Genomic DNA, 10,164 nt, shown 5'->3' with positions numbered 1-10,164 from the left:
GTACTTGAACTTTATGTGGAGACATAAGAGTGGATCGGGTTCGAGTAAATAGTCAAAATGATCTATAGTACATGAATGAGGTTGGGTACCTTATTCTAGTAACACCATTGGATGCGACCTACTCTATAGTTGTTACAAAGAGATGTAAAGTGTTATATACGATGTGATCCTAATTCGTACATGTTATAACATGAGGAGTGGGGGTGTCCTACGCAACGAGTTTGCATAAGATCAGGACCAAGAAATAAGTCACTCTTACTTTATAACGTTGTTTACTGTTTAAGATTAACTATTTCACCTAGATGACCTAGGTAACTCGGTCTTAATCATGAGATAAGTATGAACTCCTGTTTATTCGGGATTGCCCTTAGATTTGCATAGTTGAGGGCTGGCTCAACAACGCCGGCTCAATAAGACTCCCATTTCAAGGGTAAGACAGGATAGATAGCTGAGGACATAGGGTGCAAGACGGAGTTCACATCTACTCGATTTAGGGATAAGAGAAAGGTTGTTCTCTCAATTAGTTAACGAATGGGGATTAATTTAGTCTAATGAGTTTAGTCAATTAATCTCGGATCATTGGAGCCCATGATCTGTAGGTCCGCAAGGTCTCCCTACTAGCTCGTAACGGACTAGCTCTAGAATAGCGTGATATGTTAATTTGAATCGTTCAAATTAGAATTAAGGGAATTATTAATTATATGAGATATGTTGATCTGCAATATATTTCATATAATTTTGAGTTAAAATATAATGAAGAGATTGGAGTGAAAATCGGGCATGCAAACTATAGAGATTTTGAGAGAAATTTTGGTTTAAAGAAAGAGTTATTCAGCTAGTTTTCTGCAGTGAGCATTTCTCCTTCTACCCTTGATTCAAGCTTGTTTTGAGTCCCACAACTCAATCTAGAACACCAAGAGAATAGTGGAGAAGATATTGAGGTGGTCTACAACAAGATTGGGAGAAGATAGCAACTGGTGAAGGAGCTTTGAAGAAGTTCTACAAAAGGTATGTCTTGAAACTCACTTGTTTCTACAAAAGCATGCTTTATATTTTGCCAAAATCAGTGAATTTGAGTGTTGAGATGATCATTGTGATTCTGCTACTGTTGATACAATCTTAATCTCCCTTAAGAGCTGATTCTGAGGCTTGAACATAGTGGTCACAATTTCTCTTTGGAAGAAAGGAATATGACTTATGTTCATTAGAGGATTCAGTGGTACTTAAGGAGTTAGATGTAACTACAGGGACATAACGGTTATTGGCCGAGTTGTACTTACGAGTGATCTGTGAAGGGTTGTTGCATTGTTGATTGGTTAAGATGGACACATAATATATCTGTAGAATGGAGAGTTCAGTTGTCGGTCTTTAGTGTAGTGTCTGGCAGTTAACAGATGGTGGATCTCATGACTAAAGAGTTTAGTCAATTATTTGCGTACCGTTGGAGCTTCGAGCTACACGTCCATAAGGTCCCCTTGGTAGCTCAATGGATTTAAGTTAAGGACCAGTTCTTGGTTTTGATTTGAAATGTTCAAATTGACAAGAGGTTATTGGTAGTTGTATGGTAACCGTGAGATAAAAGGAAAAATGTTTTCCTAATTTTAGTAAGAAAAGGTTGAGAAATAAGTAAATTTGAGATTTCCAATCTTGGAAAAATTCTCATGAGGAGTTGTCAAGTAAATTATATTTAATAAGTAACATCTTGGATGAGCTAAATGATTGTGGAGTGTTAGTAGGCGACAGACACTCAGCTAAGCGATGAGCTAAACGATCGCATAGCCTTTGCTATTCGTAAACCACCAAGACATACCTTATAGCTCGATGGTTGCACTCTCCTCACTGTTGATATATTTCTGTACACTTGATTTAACCATGATCAGTAATTCAATCCTTCACATGTCGTACGTATTTACAACTAGGTCAAATTTACCGTTTTGTCCCTATAAATACATCTTGCTCCTTTAGTCACCACTAATCCTCTATTGTACAATTAGTTTATAGTCCAATTAATAAACCATGTCCCTCTCACCCATGAGATGGTGGGGTCCTTTTGTTCAAGACCAAGAATTAGTATTTAAGGAAACAACCTATCTGCTAACCCTAAAATGGGTAGGAGAGAATTCCATCTTGCAAGACTATGTCCCCAACTATCTATTTGGTCTTATCTCCAAAATGGGAGGCTTGTTAAGCAGTGTTGTTGAACTATTCTCACCTATGTTGATCAAAGGATATTCTTGAATAACCAAGAGTTCATAGTTGACTTAGGATTAAGATCGGGTTACCCTAGGTCATCAAATTGAAATAGTCTGCTTTAACAGTAAACGGTCATTATAAAGAAAAGTGACTATTTCGTGGTCTAGTCTTATGCAAACATATTTTGCATAAGATGCCTCCACTTGCATGTCTCCACATAAACAATTTCAGGATCACATCGTTTTTTTCAGTATACAAAGTAGGCCGCATCCATAGTGTCCCCAGGATGAGGTACCCAATCTCATCCATATACTTATAAACCTTTTTGGCTACATACTATAATCCTCTTTTATGTCTCTACATAAAGTTAAAGTACTCATACTATAGCCATGAACTCGTTTATTGGATTTTATAACATAATGCAAATTCAATAATACTTTTATTGATAAATAGAATATGTTTCCCTGATTACGAACTGCGAGTTTTAGGACATTCCCGCCAAGAATATCTTAGGGAAAGTTCCAAGGTTTACAAAAACTATCAAAGCTAGAGTCATGGATCTTTTATCTAAGTAGTTTCCTTTTTTGAGATTGTTTATTTCTATCTTATTCGAGGACTGGTAATAAGTTAGGGGTGATATGACAGCATCTGAGAAATAATGTTATCTTGGTTGACTTAAATCATGCTCGTTTTAGTGTTATATATGTTTATTTGATGATTTTGCAGGAGTCTAGTGATTTGGAGGTGGTTCAGCCATTTGTGTGCAGGAAAAAAAAAAGTAAAAAAGGAGCATTTGAAGCCATACTTCACCAACCATATTAAAGAGGGAGGCACATTACCAAAATGCATTTGAAGCTTTGCAACACTAGCCCTCAATGTTGCACAGTGTTGAAAAGTAATAGCCAAGCGCCTCATGCTACCTTAAAGCGTCGAAACACTCTTGAATAGATGGAATAGGGCAGTATCGCTCAATGCTGTGGAGCGCTGCAAAGTTTTAGAATAGTAGTGTTACGACGCTTTCAACTTGGTATATTGCATGTTCTCTTTTTTAGGTTGTATATTAAGTCCTATCAATTGAAATTCTTCATCTTCTTCATCATTTTCTCTATAATCATCCCTCTTCAGCCATTTCTTTGTATTTGAATAGGATTATAGACATTTAAGTGTATTTAGACCATGGTCGACTAAGTAAACGCTCTCAATTTGGAGGTAAGAGGTTCAGCTGCTATTTCTGTGAGGATTTGGTTTAAATTTTGAAGTGATTCTAGTTGTAAACATTTTGAGTTCTTGAGTTATATCCAAAATGTGTTTATTGATTAGTTGACACCTCTATTTAAGTGCATATTGTTTGCTAAGATTTACTATGCCATATGTAATCGTCTCATTGAAATCGACTAGTAGCATGGTCAGGATTGTGTATGTTGGACTATTTAGTTGTTCCAAGTGATTAATATGCATGTTCTAATCAAAATTCGAAACTAATCGTGTAGCTAATTTAGGTTATCCAAGTCAATTACGAGTCTTGGCAATTAACTATTGGTCCGGATACAAGTATTGTAGATATTTATAGACGCTATCGAAACCAATGCTTTTAGTATGCTTAGTTTGATTGAGGGTTTATCGGGGTTAATAATTTGGGGACACTTGTTTGAGTCAATTGAACAAGTGACCTAGCATTTGCATGATTTAATGACCGTAATCTCTAGTTTCCTACGATCAACTTTACAAATGGACTCGGTTCCTATCTCTAAATTGAGTTTGTTAGCTTGAATCGTTAATCTTCACCAATTTCAATTCCAAGTTTTTCATTTTCTATATTATTTTGCGCACAGAATTTATTTACTTCTCAGTTCTATTTTCATTGATATTGAGATTACCATATGCAATCTGTGACACTGGTTTTAATATATGGAACTAATCTTTACTCCCAGTAATGGAGCTAAAAGGGGATTAGGATGTTCCACTTGTTCGGACGCAAATGCATACCATATACACGACGCAATATTTAGTAGTCTATGCTATGTATCTTGTCACGTAAAGTAACTTTCGCGCATGCACATATGTCGAACTTTATCTCATGGAGACTGCCAGTTCAAATGTCTCACTTTTGCGGCTCGACTGTCATAGTCTTTACTAAATTGACGTCAGGGTGTCATTGAAGTTAGCATTCAAGACTAGATAACTTCCTTCTGAACTGTCTTGTACAATATACTAGAAGTGACTTCCAGCACAACAAAATACTACCGGAAGGATGAGAGACTATGCTCTATGGAAGGTTGTAGAACACTCTGTTTTGAAGTTGGGGGTAAGCGTAATATATCAATCATTAACGTGGAAATATTGTTCGATCGAAGGGCACTTATCCACTATAGAATCACTTATCTCCTACAGGTTATAGACATCAGTTCACCAAATTTTGTACGTCTATGAAAGAGGACTCTCGTCGAAAGTGCTCAGACCGTTATGATACAATATGGTGAGGGTCATGTACTAATATACAGAAAGAGTACAGTTCATCACACTATACACATACTTATAACACCGACGCTCCCTCTTCGCTCCTATAAACATAAATTTGAGGAAAGGATAAGACAGTGGACACGTGTTGCATGCGCACTTTGATATTTTCTCTATCTATATTTCATTGTTTCTTATCCTTTTTTTTTTTTTTTAATAATTTTAGTCGGAGTTAATCATGGAAGAGAGAAAAAAAGAGAAGCGTACGACTTAGTGTTGTCCTTATAGATCTAACTCTATGGGCTGATTCATAATATGTTCACAATTCACAACAAAACACATTGAATAAAGGGTAAGCTATAAATGGAAAATAGTATGAGAAGGTCACGATACACAAATATAGGTAACTGAAGAAATTATTTTAGTCTTTGAGTGATGCAGATTTATGTTTTATTGACTAATGAATATTGTGTATTTAAATACTTATATATCAATTTCACTCAAATACATGTCGAGAGCATTCTCTAGTATATGTGTGAGTGTTAGTTCACATGGCTCACTAGTCTATGATGAGTTCATGAATTCTCAATCACGATGACCTGACTATATTTTCATTTATTAATTTGGTATATGTGAGAATTAACATTACTTCCAACTTGCTCGAAGATAACAAGTTTTATATATAAATAAAAGGTATAATGTACACATTCTAATAATTCACATCAAAAGTAATCATATATAAATTTGAGCACATGTTCTAGAGGACAAGAGTAACATCACTTACATGCAAGATACTCTCAAAATGAAGTATCGTTATATGCAGTTGTTAGCCTTATCTTATGACCATTGAAAAATGTCTACACTCTATAGAGAATTCTCTGTAAGGAGAAACCACATCTCTTTCCTCCTGCATAAATCTAAACGTCCCAAATATAAACTAATTAGAGCAATCTCTAAAACTGTTATGATGATTATATTGAAATTATCACACAGCTATTACCAAGATGTTTTATATGAGCACAATTCAAATGTAAACATACTGAGATACATAAGATTGTAAACATCTTAAATATTTTGATTTGAGAATCAAACAATATAATTACTATATTAACTCTTTACAAATGTAATATTATAGTATACATGCTTGAAGAAGGTTTGTTCAATTCAGTACACCAACTTCTGACACTCCAAGTCAAGAAATATATTCACATCTTCTACATTTGGATTTCTTCTAGTTTCAACCATGTATTTATGAAATTAAAATCTTAGCTTGTTTGCTTGAGAATTGTTCATTTCATTATTAAGGTATTCGGTAAGGGTGGATATAAAAAAGTTGTTTTTTAAGGAAAGAGAATGAATAATAAGTTAGATGTGAAATGAATAAAGTATAATAAAAGAGAGAGAAAGGAGGAAAGGGGGGAGGCAAAATAAATAATAATGGAAGAAATAAAGAGAGGTGAGAGTGTGGGCAGAAGGACAGAGGAGAGAAGGCATATTTACAATTAATGGATTCAATAACTCTGCACCGCAATTGCTCACCAACACACTGTCACTCTCTTCTTTCTTCTTCTTCTTCTTTTTTTTTTTTTTTTTTTTTTTCTTTTTTTCAAATTTATTTATTTATTTTGTCATAAGTCTCTATTTCTCTCGAACATAACTTGAGACTTTATCCTAAAACTAGGATAACCATCTTTTACTACAATAAATATTATTTTAAAATTATCAATTAATTTTAGTCTACTATTTCAATCCTTATTTCCCTACCATATTTTACTATTTATTCTATTTTATATTATTTCATTATATTTTACTTTTTATTTTCTTTGTTCTATATGATTACTATTTCTACTCAATTATAGTTTACATTTCAAACACATACTATTATAGTATCCAAACTCAAATAACTCACTTATCACACAAACTATTGTAACCTAATTATAATAACTAACTCTTACTCAAACGCCTTTCTTGCAGATATAAAGGTCTTATTTTGTTCTATACTTGATTCACACCACTTTCTCTCTCTCTTTCTTCGATGATATATTTTTTACTAAAATGTTTAGAGTTTTTTAAAACAATATCAATTTTGATTTTTAAACTTTAGTGTTTGTATCAATTTAAACCTTGAATTTATTAAGTTGTATTAATTTATACCTTCCATTGTATTCCGTTGGAAAATTATGTAAAACTTATAATTGTATTTATTAAATTTCTAAACTTTGATAAGTGAATCAATTAAGACACTTAGATAAATTTTCATTTGGAAACCGTCCGTGCATTTACTCTGATCGTCCATTTTGTAAAACTAACATTTGAAAAAAATCTAGTTCATGCATTTACTCTGATGGTCATATTGTAAAACCGACGTTTGAAAAATCTACATACATTTTAAGAATTATGCATGAATGATTTCAAAGGTAATTGTAATGAAAGTCTAAAATTGATTGACTTGTACAAATTTAGGAAATTTAAGTTGCACTAGGATATCGGTTGAATGAAGCTTAGACGGTGTAAATTGATAATACTTATAAAAGTTTAGGATTAAAAATTAATATAATTGTTAGTTCATGGTTTTAATTGATACAAAATACAATTTCCAAAATTTAGGGATATAAAATGATATTTGTCCAAAATTCTATCATTCTTACAAATTTATTAACTTAAAAAATAAAACCAAAAAGATAATTTGTCGACATGAATATAACCTAGGCTTTGTTCGATAACAAATTTGCTATTCATTTTTTCCTTTTAAAACGTATGTTCGTTTCTTTTCACTTTTTTAATTATGATTTTTATTTTTTTATTAAAGAACACTTAAATTTTTAGTCAAATGAAAAAAAAAAAAAAACAAAACAAAACAAAAAAGCAAAAACTAGTTCTCTATCGTTCAAAAAGTTGGGCTGATACTAAATTATAGAGGGAAAAAAAAACTAGTTAACTTAAAAGTCGAGGTACAAAAAATACCAAACTTGAAAACAAAAGCCAGAGCTCACAAACTATTAATCATATATATATAGTTTTTAGGTATATAGAGCTATATCCTCTATCGCGCCCTATCCTATAGATATCTCTATACTTATTGACCTATATTGAGATTGATATCAACATCAATGCTATTATTATTAATATTAATATTTTTTTTTACAAACATATACTTCTCTAAATAATTTTTTAATACTTGAATATAGTAATGGATCCGAAATTTTGTTGACAGAAGCTCTATATAATTTAGTAAAAATAAATTAATAATGAATGAGACTGGGGAAATTGGAAGATAGATTTAACCATTAATGTTAACTAATAATTTTGACACTTTATCAATCTTATATATATATTATAAAGATCGGAGTCTATTGAATCTATACTAAATCTTCAAAGAAAAAAGAGAGAGAGAGGATTTGATTATTTATTTGAAAAAATGTGAATTGAAAGTAGGGAAGTAATTGAGGGTTGACTGTTTGAAGATTTATAGAAAGAAGAGATAGGTAGAAACAAACCCGTCAGACATTAGAGGGAACTTAAGGATTTGTCACTTCGAAATGAATGGAAAATAAATATATAATTTTGTAAATGGAAACACAAAGATCCAAACAAACCGTACGTTTTTTATATGGTCAATCAATACCACTGTGCACTGTTCTTCTTCACTTGTGTGTGCGTACGGCTTCCTCACCCTCTTATGCCACCTCACCTTCCACTCCATCTCTCTCCTAACAAACTTTCTTTCTATATTTTCTCAACCTTTCCATATTCTTTTATCTCTCTTTAATAAACACTCATATTTTATTATTTTTTTAAATAATTACTCTTCTTCTTTATTTACATTTATAATTAAAATAAATATTATCAAACATATATACTTCTGACTCAAGGTTGATAGTTACATACTTCATGTCACTTAAATTATGCTTATTTTTTGTCAAATTAATACTCAATTAACTATAAATTAATGAATAATTATAAATGTATTCTTTATAACATTATGTAAATTTTTAAGAAATTTCTAATAGAGATTTCATGAAACAGACATAGTTATCTAAATATTCCTAATACATATGGTAAAAAAAAAACTTTCAAAAAAAGCATGATTGTCTAAGCCTCCAAAAATTTGATTGGACCTAAATAAAAATTAGTTGTGTTTTTTTTTAAATCATTTTTCCTTTTTTTTTTTTAAGTTGAATGTTATTTCGGTTAAATCTTATTATATTGTTGGTTTCATTTCATGAGAATTTATTTTTGGTTATTTTAAAAATCATGTATATTTATATATTCATATAATTATTTTTATGTTATAAGAAATTATAAAAATTAGAAAAATGTGATCATTTTTTTCAAATATAATAATAATAGCTTTTGTTTTATGTTTCTATAATCAAGCATGCTTGAATTATAAGATTTTAGAAGAATTAAAAAATAAAATAAAAAAATAATGTGCTCACTATTATTATTAGGAAAATTATCTTAATAACAAATTGTTAAAAATATTTAATAAATAATAACAAAATTCACAATCTATCTATGATAATCAATGATAGACCACGATAGACTACTATATGATCTATCTTATCATGATAAACACAAATAGTAATCTATTACGGTCTATCGTAGATAGATATTAAATTGTTATATTTGTAAATATTTTAGATTCATTTTTTCCATATTTAAAAAATAAACTATTCTTTTCTTTCCAAAAAAAAATCCTAAAAAATATTTAGGCATAAAGTTCTAAAAGTGCTTATCATATATATTTCCTTCATTGTAATTAAAAATAGAGACGAGACTCGAATAGATCAAGATAAAGTCATTTTTTGGAAGAAAAATTATTCACATAATATTTTTAGATTTGAGAGAAGAACACGAGAAATAAATATCCCGAACCATTAAAATAGTGTAAGATTTTTAATTATATAGTAATCAAATAAAATCTAAACGAGATCTCATTTTTCAAAAATGTAACTTTTTTAATTAGTAAAGCAAAGTCAAATAAATACTTGTAATATCCACCTAAGATTACATTGTCAAATAAAAAAAAGTGATATTAAAAAATAGAAAAAAATGTTGTCTTAAATATAAAAAATAATCAAAATATATACAAATATAGCAAAAATTTTAGAACTATCAATGATAGATACTGATAGACACTGTTATAGACTTCTATCGGTGTCTATCAGTGACATTGATAGACACTCTATCATTAAATTGTTCTAAAATTTTGCTATATTGGTAAATATTTTCAACAATTTTACCATTTGAAATAATTTAAAAAAAATATCTATTTTACATTTTACTTATTTATTTATTAATCAATTTTATCCCTAAATGTTTATTCATTTTAAATATGTCTAGTTAATTATACTTATTTAAATATTATTCATTTTTAATCTGTCCCACTTAAATGCTACTAATTTAAATGTTTATTCATTTTTAATATGTCTAGTTATTCTTTTAACTCTTCGGGTACTTGTTGACTCTTTTATCAATGAATAGTTTTTGTCGGGATTGACGATGATGAAA

This window comes from Benincasa hispida, chromosome 10, assembly GCF_009727055.1.
Source record: "Benincasa hispida cultivar B227 chromosome 10, ASM972705v1, whole genome shotgun sequence".
Lineage (NCBI taxonomy): Eukaryota > Viridiplantae > Streptophyta > Magnoliopsida > Cucurbitales > Cucurbitaceae > Benincasa > Benincasa hispida.
Note: the sequence above shows the minus strand (reverse complement) of the source record.